At 40.1% G+C, this 18,907-nt stretch overlaps 1 long non-coding RNA gene across 1 annotated transcript; it reads left to right on the forward strand.

Moving 5' to 3' along the window:
• The first annotated feature begins 1,557 nt into the window (after positions 1-1,557).
• LOC311487711 lies at positions 1,558-5,196 on the forward strand. Its single transcript, XR_014699047.1, has 4 exons — positions 1,558-1,782; positions 3,123-3,178; positions 3,304-3,660; positions 3,763-5,196. It is a non-coding gene; the product is annotated as an uncharacterized lncRNA (long non-coding RNA).
• Positions 5,197-18,907: the final 13,711 nt, after the last annotated feature.

An 18,907-nucleotide genomic window follows, 5' to 3' on the forward strand; every position in this document is an offset into this window, starting at 1 on the left:
TTGACTTTTATTTTAACATGAATTTAGAATGTTCAGAAACAGGACACAAATAAGTCGGCGAGAATAACAGGGATTCAGACCTTCTACCCTGTAAGAATCAGAATCAGAATACTTAATTAATCCTTCAAGGAAATTGTTTTGTTGCTGTTGCTCCCCTAAAGTGACAGTTGAAAGCAAATACAATAGAATAAAAGTAATACAAACACATATAAAAAATAAAGTAAGATGCATTTTAAAGTAAAATAAACAGTATTGCACAAGTATTCACAATATACACAGGTAAAGAGGTTGCAAGTAAATTAACCGCGTCTGAAGTGTTGACAGTGTTAAGAGTTGAGCGCCTCCTGTGGCGTTCTGTGGTGCATTTGGGTAGAATGAGTCTGTTAGTAAAGGTACTCCTTAGACTGACCAGTGTCTTGTGGAGTGGGTGAGATGAGTTGTCCAGGATGGTCTCCACTCTTGCCAGCATCCTCCTCTCAGACGCTGTGTTCAAAGAGTCCAGGTCCAACCCTACAACATCACTGGCCTTACGGATCAGTTTGTTGAGTCTATTTGCGTCTGCCACTCTCAGCCTGCTGCCCCAGCATGCAACGGCGTACAGGAGCGCACTGGCCACCACAGACTCATAGAACATCCTCAATATTGTCCGACAGATGTTGAAGGACCTCAGTCTCCTCAAAAGGTAGAGTCGGCTCTGGCCCTTCTTGTAGAGTAGCCTCAGTGTTCTTTGACCAATCCAGTTTATTGTCGATGTGCACTCCCGGATACAAGAAAGAGGAGAGAGAAAGAGGGTGAAATTGAGAGGGAGAAAGAATTAAAGCAATAAGACAATCTGGTGTCTTCGTGTGCATGTGTAATGTGACTGAATAATCTCACCATTTTTAATGAAGTCCCACTGAAGTTCCATGAGTCTTCTCAGCAGGGTGGATGCATGTGGGTTGACTGTTGACCTCTTTTTGCTGGTGGCTTTGCCAGTTTTTTTTTTTACAAGACTTTGTCATGTCTTTGTCATATTCATCTCTTCTTGAACATCAAGGGCCTATTCATTCATTCATTCATCTTCTGCAATCGCTTGTCCTGTGAAGGCCTATCCCAGCTGTCATTGGGGCGAGAGGCGAGGTACACCCTGGACAGGTCTCCAGTCTATCACAGGATTAGAATCAATTAGAATGAACCTAACGAGCATGTCTTTGGATGGTGTGAGGAAGTTGGAGTACCCAGAGAGTAAATGTCTAGAAAATGAAGCTAGCTCATCACTAATATTAACAGCTGTTTGTGTTGTTGTGTGTTTGTTGTGGTTCAGAATGTTTTTTTTTAGTGTATATCAGAACAATGATCAGGTCATAGAGTTGGTTTATTGAGAAGACTGGATGCTGCTTTAGATGAGGCGATCTCTTAGTTTTATAATTCATCCGGGACAGAAGACAGAAAGAAATGTCAGAAATGCTGTGGGGCAAGTTGCTGGTTTGGCAGCCTCAGAAAGGACTTTGGGTGTGGTTTAAGAGTCGTCTTTAAAAACCGGTTGCGCTCACATGTGGGACAGTAGAGGGAGGATTTTTAGGCTGTAACGTTGGGGAGACAACAACAGTTTGTCCTTAACTATTTTTGTGTCTTTCCTCTTTTGATGAGTCTGTTTTTATTTTATTGAGAAAACTGGATGTTTTGTGTTCACTGTGGGTTCAGACGAGGTGATAGTTTTCATCGTTTATCCGGAGCAGAAAGAATGTAGACTGAAAGAAGAAACAACCACACGAGTCAAGAGGAGCTGAACACACTGTCAAGGTACGTGTGAAAGTTAGTTTCCAAACAGGAAAACCAGAAGTGTCTCAGTTCCAAAGCTACATTTCTTTTGCTGGAACAAGTCAAAGTCCTTGTTACACTCTGTGGAAAACATGAACTGAAACAACAATGTAGAGAAGGTTGTTGGACAGATGAGTTTTTCTTTGTTGCAGTAAGAAGGACTTGAAATCCTCTTTCAGATCAGAACTCACAAGTTCCTATTGTTACATTCATTTAGCTTTATGTCCAGGAAGGTGTTTTAATGCACCAACAGACTAAAGGAGCTTCCTGCTTGGATGCATTCAGGAGCTGCTTTCTACTGTAGTTCACCAGCCTTTTAGAAACACTAGGTTCTGGACCCAGACACTGTCCGAAACCAACCTGGACCTTTAACTGAGAAAATAAAGAGACTGATTCACCTTTTGATGGAGGATGTTATTATTATTTATTTAAATGAAGGAAATCTAAGAGATTATTATCATGCCACTATTCAAAACCTCATTGGTGGAGCAGTCTGTAATTCATACCTTTACCTGGAAATACCACATTGTTTTGGACTTGAGAAAACAGTAACTGTTTGGTTAATGTCAAACTAAATGTCCTCACCACTGAAGGAGGAGTAGCCAGCAGTGAAAGATATGAAACCAGACTGTCATGACAGATACTGTGTCTGGAATGTGGTTTGGCATGTTAGGGCTGGGTTGTTTCCAGTGTTCTCAGTTTGTTTTCAGGTGAACAGTCATGAATCTTCTCTATGTTGGTAACTGAGCACTGTTCCACTTTATTCTTAATAACTTCTTCCATGGAGGTTATGAGCTCTGATTGTTCTACTTGACTAATAATTCTATCTTCTAACAGTTAACAATGATCAGCAGCAATAATGAAACAAAGGCTTTATTCATGTTCTCATAGTTGAAATAAACAGAAACACTTTATTTGAAGATACAACATTTCACATGCTCTCTGTTTGAAATGTTATTTTTAAATGCAGTAAATAAATGTTCTTTTGAACTTTTACTGTTGATCCATGGTGAACAGAACCTGATCTGGAACTTGAAGATTTCTCTTTAGTGCATCAGTGACAGAAACACATTTGTTGATCAGAGAAAACTTCAACAAACAGCAGGTTTTTCTAGTGACTGCTTCCACTGCAGCGGTTGGAGTTGATGGAGTTTAGTCAGAAAGTTCTTTGGTCGGTGGTTTGGAACAAACAGGATGAAGAACAGGATCAGATGTTGGAACGACTGAATGAAGTCAGACTGTAGATTGTCCTTGTTGTATCTGCAGAGAGTGACCTTTGACCTCATGTGTTCATGACTCGTCACCTCTGTCTCCTCTCACAGGGAGAAGATGATCTGCAGGATCCTGCTGCTCATCATCCTCAACTCATGTGTCTGTGGTCAGTTTAGAAATTGACTTGATGAAGTCCAAATCAATTGTCAGTCTTCAATGATGGAGTTGAAAGACTCCCATGTTCCAGTTCTCAGTGTGTCTGCTCCTCTCTTTCTCTCTCTGTCTCCTCAGCAGTAACATTTGAAGTGAATGTGACACAGAGCTCCTATCAGGCAGAGGAGAACCACGACATCACCCTGGAGTGGACCTTCACCACCAAACCTGACTCTTCCTACAAACATCTGTTTATATACTGTAGCTTATTAACCAATCACAAGGTTCTGTATCACGTATATGAAGGTGTTGAGGTGTCAGAGTCTCAGGATGAACAGTTTTCAGGACGAGTCCAGGGAGACAAAGACGTCCTCAGAGAAGGACGAATCAGACTTCATGTGTCCAGACTCAGGACTGATGACTCTGGTCCATACTTGTGTGAAGTGAACACAGATAATAGCTCCAGCTCTGGCAGATGTGAACTCAACATCATTGGTAAGTTGATAAAGTAGAAGTTACTAGAAGTCCTTTATAAAGATGCGGACTGATTTTTGAGACATGAAAAAGTGTCAACTAATATTTTGATGTTCTTTCCAGCAGCTGCTGATCAGCCTCAAACTCAGAGACCAACGTTGAGTCCAGGACCAGAGACTGGAAGAAGGAACATAATTTATCATGCACTAATAGCAGTAGTAGTAGCTCTGCTGTTTCTCTGCGTTATAGTTCTGATTCGTTCCAGAGTTAAAGGCAGAGAGAAAACTAAAAAGAAAAAAGAGAAAATCTCAGTAGTTGTATAGATGCTTAGTGTCTCAAAGAGACAGTGCAGGGAGGTCAAACATAAAGCCTGAGCCATTTTCAATAGAAGTAACTGATATAACTGTTTCTCTCCACTAGGGGTCGCACTGGTTTAGTCAGAGGAGCAGACATAACACAACACCCAGAACTAAACAGCAGATATCAGCAATAGCACGTCTGTTTTCCTTCTTCAGAGATTTCAGGTTGTTCATAAAATGTTTTTTATAAAAGGAAAGTTAATTAAATGTAAACATTGTCATAATGTTTTTGTTCTTCTTTGCACTAAAACAAAGAGAAACATCTGGAGTTGTGATTATTTACAGGTTATTATGTTATTATGTTAGTGGCCCCCTTGAGGTCACATTGAACTGTGGCCCCTGATCTAAAATGAATCTGACAGCCTTGCACTAGTGTGTGTGGAGGACCTCTCTACATTAGAACTATAGTGTCACGACCTGGCTCATAAGCCATGACAAACGACAAAGAAACGCGGTAAAATACAAAGGTCAACTGATTTATTAAAGCAAACCAAAAGAAAAACCCATAAGAATGAATGAGATTTGTGTGTGAAGATCAGTGTGTCTGTTGATGGGTGCATGATAGTGTAGGTGTAGTGTTGAAAGGTGTTAAAACAAAACAACCAGGCCAAAGCCAACACAACCAAAACCCATGTTGGAGTCCAGGTGGTAGATGAGAGAGAGAGAGAGAGAATCATGACTGCCAGGTTTTGTAAGCTCTGGGAGACTGGCCAGGTGCTCCCAGTTGCTCATGATTAACCCCGCCCACTGAGGTACCTGCAGAAACAGAGAAGACAAGACAAGGGAAAACACACAACAGGCCCTAGTGGCAGGTGGCCGTCACAATAGTCACAGACCTGAGACTACTCTCCTTTGTTTCCATATTTGTCTGTGTTAAATAATGTTCCTGTTACTCTGAGTCAGAGTTTAAATAATTTCTTCCATCATTAATAACTGATGTCAGTGTAAATGATTCTTCTAAAGTCTCTTTAGATTTAGTCCAAAGACTCTAAACTGTCACCAGCTCCACTTCTTCTGATGTGACTCGTCATGTTTCTTCATCTAAAGCTCCATCCAGATGTTAACAGCTTTTATCATCACTGATGTCTTTCCTAATGTACAGTGGATTATAGTTACTATTTATTTATTGCAGAATGATGCTGCTGTTGTTCTTGTTCATCATAAATTGTTCTATGACATGTAAATAAAATGATTGATCTTTAAACCTCTAACTTTCTTTCTGGAGTTTTGAATGGTGACATGATATTAATCCCACATTTCCTCCACATTCATTTTCCATTGATTAAAAGTCCATGTAATCAAACAGCACTTCAGTCAGACTAAGAGCAGAGAAACAAACTAATAGCTGTTGTTGAGGCTCCTTAAGCTGCTAGATACAGTATGTGATGTTGCTAAACAGGTTTCATTGAAGATAGTAGATATGGTGAAGACGTGGACTTGATGATGATTTATGGGACATCTGATTGAACTGTACTCTCAGACCAGCGTTAGCTTTGACAAACAACAAATAAGTCGTCATGTGCATCATATGAAATAATTTGAACACTCAGAACAATGAGCAGCCACACATGTGGTGACCAGGGAGCAGTTTAGGAGGTTAGGGGCTTTGCTCAAGTGGAGGAACGGTGTTGGAATTATAAGCATTTTATACATAGTCCTTGATTTTCAGCAGGGACTCAAAAGCTCTTTCATGGACAGATGTGAGATATTCCTTCATTACTTCTTCATCACAGCAACAGAAACAGCATCCAAACCCACATGGACATGAGTGGGTTTATAAAACCGGCATTTTATCCCACGGGACTTGAATGCACCAGATCATTTCACAGCTTCTAAATGTGGGTTTCATCTCCCTGATAACATGTGATGAAGTCAAACTGTGGACAAAGTGAGTTGAGGAGCTTTAACCTCCACTACATCCCTGGTTAGCAGGATGAAGACGCCCTCTTGTGGTCTTCATCACATTTCAGACCAGATCAGATTTGTACCTGAAGAAGCCTTGGATGAGTGCTGGAACGTCTTCAAGAGACAGTGAACTAACACAAGTTATGAGTATGTGATGTTTACGTTATCAAAGCAGCAGATGATGGAGAAAAACTCTGACCTTCTGTCCTCAAATGACCCTTTAAATCAGAGGTCCTCATTTATCAGGTCATGGGCCAGTACCAGACAACAAACCATTTACTACTGGACCATGAGGAGACAATATGATCCTGCAAACTCCCTGAATAATGAACACATCATTGTAGGTTATCTGTGCTGCAGACTCACTGAACTTGTCGTGTCCTCTCACCACCAGGGGGAGCTCTCTGTTTATGAGCTGCTGCAGAGAAACAACAAATGTCAGTGTGTGATAAATATGGGAATACAACCAGATCTCTTTTTACAGTGTTCCTCCAACACATTTCACAACTTTTAAACTAAATTAGTCTCTTTTCTTTGATTGGATTCAAACATCCAGAGCTCATGTTGTCATAGAAACTGAGTCAACGCTTAAATTCAAATAAACATCTGGATTATGGCTGATACACATGTGTTGAGAAGTAGACTCTTACTTTCACACTGTCATTCTACACACACACAAACAACAAACACACTGCCCACATGGTGACAGATAGATGACTTTCAACTAAATATAAAGAGACTTTAAAAGAATGATTGTGCTGCCCTGGCAGAGCGTTGACTGTAGCAATGCTGTAGACCAGAGGTCTTCAACAGGGGGTCCGCGACCCCTAGGGGGTCCGCGGAGGTACTGCAGGGGGGTCGCGAAAATGTTTTGATTGATTAGACATTTTTTTATATTCACCTCCACAATTTTTTTTAAACACACATGAAGTTCTTTTTAAATGTTATACAGCTTGGGGATTATGGGGAAAAGAATCAAGGCTCTAACTATTATATAACATATATTTATGGGCGATTTCCTGATAGTAGTGATCATAAACGGCAACAGAGTCAACCATCTTGATGTAAATAAACGATCTATGCTGCTGTGCCATACTATAGGACCGGTTTAATATAAAACACAATTTTATACAATATATATATATAAGTAGGGGGTCCCCGCTCCATCTCTCCATCAGATTGGGGGTCCTTGGCCTGGAAAACGTTGAAGACCCCTGCTGTAGACAGACAGTTAACAATCCCAAGTCCTCCAATAAACACACAGCCTTGACTTTTATGGTATTTTAATAAAGACTTGTTGCTTCATTTGCTTTGTACGGTGGCCGAGAAGGGTCACAACACATGCATATTCAAAACTATCTGCAACGTCAAAAAAACACCAGCAAACTCAGAAATACACCTGCAAACTCACCTGGAAACGAACTGCAAACTAAATGAAACGAACTGCAAACTAAATGAAACGAACTGCAAACTAAATGAAACGAACTGCAAACTATGACAACGGAAATGATGTTTCCAGGGGACTATAGTCAGTGACGGACCCACATACCGTTTCCTCTGCTAGGTCAGAGAAAGTCTAATAGGAAGAGAAGTGGCACTCTCTGGTTACTTCCGGTTTCTGGACTGGCTGCAGTAACACGTCTCTGTCCATGCGGGGGCGCTCACAGGCGAGTGCAGAATGAATTGGAGCCTATGGGGTTTCACCCCCAGAATCCACTTTTCTCAGGATGTAATTTTTTATCAAGCAATTTGAAAGTTGCATTCGAAAGGGAGGGCTAAGATAATACACTCAGCTGAAAATTGCATTTTTAAGTTCATTTATCTGTTCTAAAAATCCGTTCAAAAAATGTGATGACGTCACATATTTTCATACTGCCAGAGGTGCTGCTTTACGGCAATTTCACCCGTGTACTTTTTACAGCACATATATAACGATATGAAAATAAAAGTGTCCGCAGGAAAACATAAATACAGCACACAAAAATTAACTTCAACAGAAAGTCCTCCTTAAGAAAATGTTTCTGATTCTGCTTTAGCTTCAGGTGCCATCAAACGAGGTCTCTGGTCGTAATCAGTCGCAAGTCCGTCACTAACCAATCAGCATTCATTAGCAGAATGCTAGCGTGTTCCGGCCAACAACGGCCCAACCTGTAAGAAATTGAAAAGACATAAGTACTCATTCATTCGACTTTTGGACTATAATCTATATTGAACTTGCGGAATCAACAATAAAATCTACGTTGATTCAACGACAAGCAGGAGAAAGAGATACATTTAGCCGTCTAGCTCCATAGAGTCCCATTCAGTCTGCACTCGCCCGCGAGCGCCTCCAGATGGAATTCTAATGGAACTGCAATCAAGATCGATACAATGGGGCTAATGGGAAGTGCCACGGCTCTCCGTAGACGGGCTCTGGCTAGGTCCAACCTGTGTCCGAAAACACTCCCCAACCACTATATAGTGCACTATATAGTGACCACGCCATTTTGTAGTGGTGTCCGAATGTTTAGTGTCCACTATATAGTGCACTGCATGTATCCCACAATTCACCGCGAAATGTAGTGAACATCCGATGGTCACTAACCGGAGCAAGATGTCCCATCATGCATTGCCAGAAGTTCTCTTGGCGCGGAAAGTAAATTAAATATGGCAGAAAATAAATAAAAAGTACAGGACAGTAATCAAAAGACTCTAATTTAATAAAAATGCAGTAGTAGATGGACAAGTATTATGTGAGAAGACATTAATGTGGTACGTTTTAATTGTGCGACAGCGATGACGTAATTACCGGCGCCAAGAGAAGTGTCCGAAAGTGTCCGATTTTTTTTTCTGTTGAGCTCACTATATAGTCCACTACATTTATTTACCTATTTAGGGAGTAGGGAGTAGGGAATGAGTGAGTGATTTCGGACAGACTGTAGGTTGGACCAGAGCCCGTCTACGGAGAGCCGTGGCACTTCCCATTAGCCCCATTGTATCGATCTTGATTGCAGTTCCATTAGAATTCCACTGGAGGCGCTCGCGGGCGAGTGCAGACTGAATGGGACTCTATGGAGCTAGACGGCTAAATGTATCTCTTTCTCCTGCTTGTCGTTGAATCAACGTAGATTTTATTGTTGATTCCGCAAGTTCAATATAGATTATAGTCCAAAAGTCGAATGAATGAGTACTTATGTCTTTTCAATTTCTTACAGGTTGGGCCGTTGTTGGCCGGAACACGCTAGCATTCTGCTAATGAATGCTGATTGGTTAGTGACGGACTTGCGACTGATTACGACCAGAGACCTCGTTTGATGGCACCTGAAGCTAAAGCAGAATCAGAAACATTTTCTTAAGGAGGACTTTCTGTCGAAGTTAATTTTTGTGTGCTGTATTTTTGTTTTCCTGTGGACACTTTTATTTTCATATCGTTATATATGTGTTGTAAAAAGTACACGGGTGAAATTGCCGTAAAGCAGCACCTCTGGCAGTATGAAAATATGTGACGTCATCACATTTTTTGAACGGATTTTTAGAACAGATAAATGAACTTAAAAATGCAATTTTCAGCTGAGTGTATTATCTTAGCCCACTTGTTTGAATGCAACTTTCAAATTACTTGATAAAAAATTACATCCTGAGAAAAGTGGATTCTGGGGGTGAAACCCCATAGACTCCAATTCATTCTGCACTCGCCTGCGAGCGCTCCCGCATGGACAGAGACGTGTTACTGCAGCCAGTCCAGAAACCGGAAGTAACCAGAGAGTGCCACTTCTCTTCCTATTAGACTTTCTCTGGTTGGACCTAGCAGAGGAAACGGTATGTGGGTCCGTCACTGACTGTGGTCCCCTGGAAACATCATTTCCATTGTCATAGTTTGCAGTTCGTTTCATTTAGTTTGCAGTTCGTTTCATTTAGTTTGCAGTTCGTTTTCATTTAGTTTGCTGTTCGTTTCATTTAGTTTGCAGTTCGTTTCCAGGTGAGTTTGCAGGTGTATTTCTGAGTTTGCTGGTGTTTTTTTGACGTTGCAGATGGTTTTGAATATGCATGTGTTGTGACCCTTCTCGGCCACCGTAGTAGCTTTGTTTGGAAAACATTACATTACAAAAAAAATTATACAATTCTTTCACTGCTGGTTCCTCCTCCTTCACAGGTGACTACATTCACCAATCAGCTAATGTTTCCTCAAGTCCAGACCAATCACATGTGGTATCTCCAGGTAAAGGTATGAATTACAGACTGCTCCACCAATGAGGTTTTGAATAGTGACATGATAATAATCTCTTAGATTTCCTTCATTTAAATAAATAATAGAAAGCACCTTCATATATCAATAAATCTCTTTGAATCTATTTTAACTGAGAACACAGCTTCTTTCATTCATGAGTCATTGATTTTATCAGATTCAAACATCCAGAGTTCATGAGTTAAATCAAACTGCTGAGAATATTTGACTGGTCTCTGAAACACAATCCCTCCAGACTCCTCCATTCACACTGTGATTCTACACAGACACAAAGAGGAAGAAAGGATGTCAACATGTGTTTCTGGGTCTAACGTCTACATATTCCTCCAGCATTAAAGACGCAACCTGTATACACACTGGCTGCAGATAACAACATCGTTTGGAGCACAATACCAAACCAACAAGTTCTGTCTACAAGGAAACACTCTACTGCACTTAGTGTCAAACTCTGGCTGGTAGAGAGAGAGAGAATGAATAGTGACATACCTGACATTCTCTGAGGGTTGAACAGTAACATTCCATGAGTGAAGTAGTAGACATAAAAATAGAGCTGGGTCTGTAGTTATTAAATCAACATGGCTGTTAAACAGACCCACCAATATGAACGTGTCACCATCATTTCTTTCTGTTCTGATGGATTATAAAACTATTAGATCACCTCATCTACAGCAGCAGCCTGAAAACATCCAGTCTTTTCAATAAACCAACTCTATGACCTGATCATTGTTCTGATATACAGTAAAGAAATCATTCTGAACCACAACAAAAACAGCGGTTGATATTAGTTATGAACTAGCTTCATTTTGTTTCTAGACATTTTCCTATTATCTGTTCTTGAATATCAGGGTCTTAGAAGAATAGATGTATTAATAATTATCATCATGATAATATCAAACAGGTAAAACAGTCAATACTGCAGTTACAAATATAAAACTAGATAACAGCCATGTTGATTTACAGTTTTTCTCGATTGTTTACACACAAAAACTGGTACTTGAGACACAATGACCACAACATGTAACTCGTGCACCAACCCCCTGAACCAATTCTGCTAAACTACAAGCACAATTCCTGCTTTACACTCAAATTGCAATTCTACAACACACTTTTTTCACAACACTACACACAATTCTCTGCATTTGGCACAATTTTCATGACGGAAATCTCTTGTTTTCACAAGGAACACACTACCATTCAAATTCTAAAGTTAAGTTGTCCTACTATGCACACTGACTCATCACATGGGTAAACACCTGTCACACAGGTTTACAATTAGCAATCAGAGCTTTAGCATAAAAAGGGCAACATGTGAGCTCTGTTTTGGAGCAATGGATGCCAACACTGGTTCATTGTCCACCCAAGTTTTTTAGTTGTTTATCTCCCTCCATATTCCCCATTCCTAAATCCTATTGAGGAATTTTTTTCTGCCTGGAGATGGAAAGTGCATGACCGAAGTCCACAAACGCGTATACCCCTTCTCCAAGCTATGGAGGACGCATGTAGAGACATAGCAGTTGATGCTTTACATGGCTGGATTCGCCATGCTAGGCGATATTTCCCCCGCTGCTTGGCCAGGGAAAACATTGCTTGTGATGTGGATGAGGTGCTGTGGCCAGACCAAAACAGAAGACAGGATGCAGTATAGTTTTTTTTTTTTTTTTTTTTAACAGTAACTGTATACAGTAAATTCTTCTGTTTTGTATGTAGACCACTGTACAGTATGTGGAACTTTGTGTTGGTTGGGATGTACACTGTGTACATTGTTTTTGTGGGAAAAATAAAATATATTTATTACCGTGTGTTTGTGTGTTCTGAGTATAAAAACAATATTCTCAAATATTTTACATTACAACACACTTATGTATATACTGTCTGTAGTAAGTGTAACACTGAACAAAAAAGGCCTCAGTCATTACGATGAATGGAGAAGTGTGTTTTACATTGAGCACGTCAGTGTTCAACTGGTTCTTATAAATGTCTATTGATATGATGGTTTGTGTGTGTCATTTGAAAACAAAATACCATTTTGAGAAGAAATAACATTGTTTTGAATGTGAAGTTTAATTTTGCAGGAGAATTGAGAGGTTTTGCCCATTGTGTGTGTTTTTGGATTTGTGTGTAGAGTTCTGAGAATATGAGGCATGCTTTCAGAAAATGTGTGTAAACAATCGAGAAAAACTGTAATAACTACAGACCCAGATCTGTCTTCATCTTTTTTGCTTTACTCCTCCTCAGAGTTACCTCAGTCAGGTCACATTGTAATCTGCAGTCATTTCATACAACTACTTGGAGCTGATCTTAGACACACCCTAACACATCCATACAGAAACTGGTTCTACTCTGTGTTACAGTAGACAGAGGACTTTGAGGCTGTAACATGGTGGAAAACAACAGCAGTTTGTCCTTAACTATTTTTGCGTCTTTCCTCGTTTTGGTGAGTCAGTTTTTATTTTATTGAGAAAACTGGATGTTTTGTGTTCACTGTGGGTTTAGACGAGGTGTTGTGATAGTTTTCATCGTCTATCCAGAGCAGAAAGAATGTAGACTGAAAGAAGAAACAACCAGACGAGTCAAGAGGAGCTGAACACACTGTCAAGGTACGTGTGAAAGTTAGTTTCCAAGCAGGAAAACCAGAAGTGTCTCAGTTACAAAGCTACATTTCTTTTGCTGGAACAAGTCAAAGTCCTTGTTCCACTCTGTGGAAAACATGAACTGAAACAACAATGCAGAGAAGGTTGTTGGACAGATGAGTTTTTCTTTGTTGCAGTAAGAAGGACTTGAAATCCTCTTTCAGATCAGAACTCACAAGTTCCTATTGTTACATTCATTTAGCTTTATGTCCAGGAAGGTGTTTTAATGCACCAACAGACTAAAGGAGCTTCCTGCTTGGATGCATTCAGGAGCTGCTTTCTACCAGTATGGGTCTGGGTGTATAAAATCATTCTACTGATATTTCCTGATTGACAAAGTTCCCTCAGCACTTGATGATGCATGATACAGATGTGTTGTCTTTAAGTGTAGAGTAGTTACCTTAGCTAATAAACCAGAGGAGATGGTGGAGTCGTCGTGGGTCTTTGGGTCCACTGCTCCTCCTCTTTCTACTCTGAACTGCTCACAACAGACATTTGTTGTATCAGAAGTGTCGCCTCCTAAAATGATGGTTGTGATCATTGTTGGTGTTTGTGTCTGTGTAGAATCACAGTGTGAATGGAGGAGTCTGGAGGGATTTTGTTTCAGAGACCAGTCAAATATTCTCAGCAGTTTGATTTAACTCATGAACTCTGGATGTTTGAATCTGATAGAATCAATGACTCATGAATGAAAGAAGCTGTGTTCTCATTTAACTTCAAATAGAATCAAAGAGATTTATTGATACATGAAGTTGCTTTCTATTATTTATTTAAACAACTTAAAATCTGTTCAGAACTACCAAAATTTCCCCACACATAAACTGAATTAATTTCCATGAAATAAACAGTAGGGGAATGGGACTTTGGTCGCAATTAGAGTCTTGGATATGTCAAAGATTAGCAGTAAAGCTGATTTGATTTCATTAGTATTTTTCATGTAGTGCCAGATACTCCCTCTGGACACTTTTGTGGCCAAAATGCCCCATAGACTTCCATTCAAACCACATGTTTTAACTCATGAACTCTGAATGTGTTGTGTTTCAGAATGATTTCTTTACTGTATATCAGAACAATGATCAGGTCATAGAGTTGGTTTATTAAGACTGGATGTTTTCAGGCTGCTGCTTTAGATGAGGTGATCTAACAGTTATATAATTCATCCACAACAGAAAGAAATGCTGGTGACATGTTCATATTGGTGGGTCTGTTTAACAGCCATGTGGATTTATCTACATAATTAAAGGCCCAGATCTATATTTGTGTCTACTGCTTCACTCATGTCAGGAATGTTACTGTTCAACCCTCAGAGAATGTCAGGTATGTCACTATTCATTCTCTCTCTCTCTGCCAGCCAGAGTTTGACACTAAGTGCAGTAGAGTGTTTCCTTGTAGACAGAACTTGATGGTTTGGTATTGTGCTCCAAATGTTGTCATCTGCAGCCAGTGTCTATGCAGGTTGCGTCTTTAATGCTGGAGGAATATGTAGACGTTAGACACAGAAACACAGACTGACATCCTTTCTTCCTCTTTGTGTCTGTAGAATCACAGTGTGAATGGAGGAGTCTGGAGGGATGGTGTTTCAGAGACCAGTCAAATATTCTCAGCAGTTTGATTTAACTCGTGAACTCTGGATGTTTGAATCTGATAGCGTTACATCCGGCCTAGGGGAACTGAATGCAACAAGGAAGGATGCTCCCCTCTTGCACTCCCAAAGATGACCATGGCCACAAATTGTAGTCCAACAAAAGATCATTTATTGAAAACAACGGTAGCATTTAGCTTCAGGGTGAGCACGGCCCAAAACAACAAACAAAACAATCAGACCCAAAACTAACTTACCTAACCAAAAACAAAGAAAACTAATTTCAGGTTTCTAACCTAACTCCCTATAAAATAAACAGGAGAAAAGGAGATAAACAAAAAGAGCTACTCACCCCTAGCACTACCTGGACTGCCAAAGTAAAGTCTCATCAAACATTACAGATACAAATTCAACACAACAGAACACAATACAACCGAGCCTGGTGCAGTTGTGAGTAGGGTGAAGAGAAGAGGGCAAACATCTCAAGCGGCGGCCATTTATAGCAGCTCCATCCGTCCATTCATCCAATCGGCAGCCGGCACCTGGAGAGACACCAATGGTGGTAGCACCACCCTCAGGCAAGGACGAACAACAGCACAGAAAAATCACACATCACGACCAAAAGAAATACTAAATTATGACCCTGGTCATAACAATAGAATCAATGACTCATGAATGAAAGAAGCTATGTTCTCATTTAACTTAAAATAGATTCACTATTCAAAACCTCATTGGTGGAGCAGTCTGTAATTCATACCTTTACCTGGTAAATACCACATGTGATTGGTCTGGACTTGAGGAAACAGTAATTGATTCATTAATGTAGTCACCACTGAAGGAGGAGGAAGCAGCAGTGAAAGAGTAACTCTCTGCAGCATGTAGTATGTTGTCTGAATGGAAGCCAGAGTCTCGGTGGTGTGGTAGGGTGGGGGCTGGGTTGATTCCAGTGTTCTCTCGTTTTTTTTGTTTTTTTTGTTTTTTTTTACGGAAGGTGAACGGCCGTGACTCATCTCTTTGTTGGTAACTGGGCAGTTATGTTCTACTGTATGTTAAAGACAATTTCACATGGTGTGATTAAAAACTTCTTCCATAGAAGTTATGAGCTCTGATTGTTCTACTTGACTAATAATTCTATCTTCTAACAGTTAACAATGATCAGCAGCAATAATGAAACAAAGGCTTTATTCATGTTCTCATAGTTGAAATAAACAGAAACACTTTATTTGAAGATACAACATTTCACATGCTCTCTGTTTGAAATGTTCTTTTTAAATGCAGTAAATAAATGTTCTTTTAAACTTTTACTGTTGATCCATGGTGAACAGAACCTGATCTGGAACTTGAAGATTTCTCTTTAGTGCATCAGTGACAGAAACACATTTGTTGATCAGAGAAAACTTCAACAAACAGCAGGTTTTTCTAGTGACTGCTTCCACTGCAGCGGTTGGAGTTGATGGAGTTTAGTCAGAAAGTTCTTTGGTCGGTGGTTTGGAACAAACAGGATGAAGAACAGGATCAGATGTTGGAACGACTGAATGAAGTCAGACTGTAGATTGTCCTTGTTGTATCTGCAGAGAGTGACCTTTGACCTCATGTGTTCATGACTCTTCACCTCTGTCTCCTCTCACAGGGAGAAGATGATCTGCAGGATCCTGCTGCTCATCATCCTCAACTCATGTGTCTGTGGTCAGTTTAGAAACTGACTTGATGAAGTCCAAATCAATTGTCAGTCTTCAATGATGGAGTTGAAAGACTCCCATGTTCCAGTTCTCAGTGTGTCTGCTCCTCTCTTTCTCTCTCTGTCTCCTCAGCAGCAACATTTGAAGTGAATGTGACACAGAGCTCCTATCAGGCAGAGGAGAACCACAACATCACCCTGGAGTGGACCTTCACCACCAAACCTGACTCTTCCAACAAATATCTGTTTATCCTCTGTAGCTTGTTAACCAATCAGAAGGAGTTGATTCTGTATCATGTACATGAAGGTGTTGAGATGTCTCAGGATGAAGAGTTTTCAGGGCGAGTCCAGGGAGACAAAGACGTCCTCAGAGAAGGACGAATCAGACTCTATGTGTCCAGACTCAGGACTGATGACTCTGGTCTGTACCAGTGTGAAGTGAAGACAGATTATGGCTCCAGCTCTGGCAGATGTGAACTCAACGTCACTGGTAAGTTGATAAAGTAGAAGTTACTAGAAGTCCTTTATAAAGATGCTGACTGATTTTTGAGACATGAAAAAGTGTCAACTAATATTTTGATGTTCTTTCCAGCAGCTGCTGATCAGCCTCAAACTCAGAGACCAACGTTGAGTCCAGGACCAGAGACTGAAGGATGGAGCATAACTTATCATGGACTAATAGCAGTAGCAGTAGTCGCAGGAGTAGTACCTCTGCTGTTTGTCTGTGTTATATTTCTGATTAAGTTCATCATGAAATCCTGAGAGAAAACTAAAAAGAGAAAAAAGAAAACCTCAGTAGTTGTATAGATGCTTAGTGTCTCAGAGAGACAGTGCAGGGAGGTCAAACATAGACCAGTACAGTTTTCAACAGAAGTAACTGATATAACTGTTTCTCTCCACTAGGGGTCGCACTGGTTTAGTCAGAGGAGCAGACATAACACAACACCCAGAACTAAACAGCAGATATCAGCAATAGCACGTCTTTTTTCCTTCTACAGACATTTCAGGTTGTTCATAAAATGTTTTTATAAAAGGAAAGTTAATTTAATGTGAACATTGTCATAATGTTCTTGTTCTTCTTTGCACTAAAACAAAGAGAAACATCTGGAGTTGTGATTATTTACAGGTTATTATGTTATTATGTTAGTGGCCCCCTTGAGGTCACATTGAACTGTGGCCCCTGAACTAAAATGAATTTGACAGCCTTGCACTAGTGTGTGTGGAGGACCTCTCTACATTAGAACTATAGTCACAGACCTCAGACTACTCTCCTTTGTTTCCATATTTGTCTGTGTTAAATAATGTTCCTGTTACTCTGAGTCAGAGTTTAAATGATTTCTTCCATCATTAATAACTGATGTCAGTGTAAATGATTCTTCTAAAGTCTCTTTAGATTTAGTCCAAAGACTCTAAACTGTCACCAGCTCCACTTCTTCTGATGTGACTCGTCATGTTTCTTCATCTAAAGCTCCATCCAGATGTTAACAGCTTTTATCATCACTGATGTCTTTCCTGATGTACAGTGTATTATAGTTACTATTTATTTATTGTAGAATGATGCTGCTGTTGTTGTTGTTCATCATGAATTGCTCTTTGACTTGTAAATAAAACAGTTAATCTTTAAACTTTTAACTTTATTTGAATATTGAATGGTGACATGATATTAATCCCACATTTCCACCACACTCTTTCATCATCCATTGATTAAAAGTCCATGTAATCAAACAGCACTTCAGTCAGACTAAGAGCAGAGAAACAAACTAACAGCTGTGGTTGAGGCTCCTTAAGCTGCTAGATACAGTATGTGATGTTGCTAAACAGGTTTCATTGAAGATAGTAGATATGGTGAAGACATGGACTTGATGATGATTCATGGGACATCTGACTGAACTGTACTCTCAGACCAGCGTTAGCTTTGAAAAACATCCTGACAAATAAGTCGTCATGTGCATCATATGAAATGATTTGAACACTCAGAACAATGAGCAGCCACACATGTGGTGACCAGGGAGCAGTTTAGGAGGTTAGGGGCTTTGCTCAAGTGGAGGAAAGGTGTTGGAATTATAAGCATTTTATACATAGTCCTTGATTTTCAGCAGGGACTCAAAAGCTCTTTCATGGACAGATGTGAGATATTCCTTCATTACTTCTTCATCAGCAGACTTGAACGCACCAGACCATTTCACAGCTTCCAGATGTGGTTTGATCTCCCTGATAACATGTGATGAAGTCAAACTGTGGACAAAGTGAGTTGAGGAGCTTTAACCTCCACTACATCCCTGGTTAGCAGGATGAAGGCGCCCTCTTGTGGTCTTCATCCCTTTTTAGAACAGATCAGATTTGTACCTGAAGAAGCCTTGGATGAGTGCTGGAACGTCTTCAAGAGACAGTGAACTAACACAAGTTATGAATATGTGATGTTTACGTTATCAAAGCAGCAGATGATGGAGAAAAACTCTGACCTTCTGGCCTCAGATGACCCTTTAAATCAGAGGTCCTCATTTAGCAGGTCATGGACCAGTACCAGACAACAAACCATTTACTACTGGACCATGAGGAGACAATATGATCCTGCAAACTCCCTGAATAATGAACACATCATTGTAGGTTATCTGTGCTGCAGACTCACTGAACTTGTCGTGTCCTCTCACCACCAGGGGGAGCTCTCTGTTTATGAGCTGCTGCAGAGAAACAACAAATGTCAGTGTGTGATAAATATGGGAATACAACCAGATCTCTTTTTACAGTGTTCCTCCAACACATTTCACAACTTTTAAACTAAATCAGTCTCTTTTCTTTGATTGGATTCAAACATCCAGAGCTCATGTTGTCATAGAAACTGAGTCAATGCTTAAATTCAAATAAACATCTGGATTATGGCTGATACAC

This window comes from Chelon labrosus (genome assembly GCF_963514085.1).
Source record: "Chelon labrosus genome assembly, chromosome: 1".
NCBI classification, from domain to species: domain Eukaryota; kingdom Metazoa; phylum Chordata; class Actinopteri; order Mugiliformes; family Mugilidae; genus Chelon; species Chelon labrosus.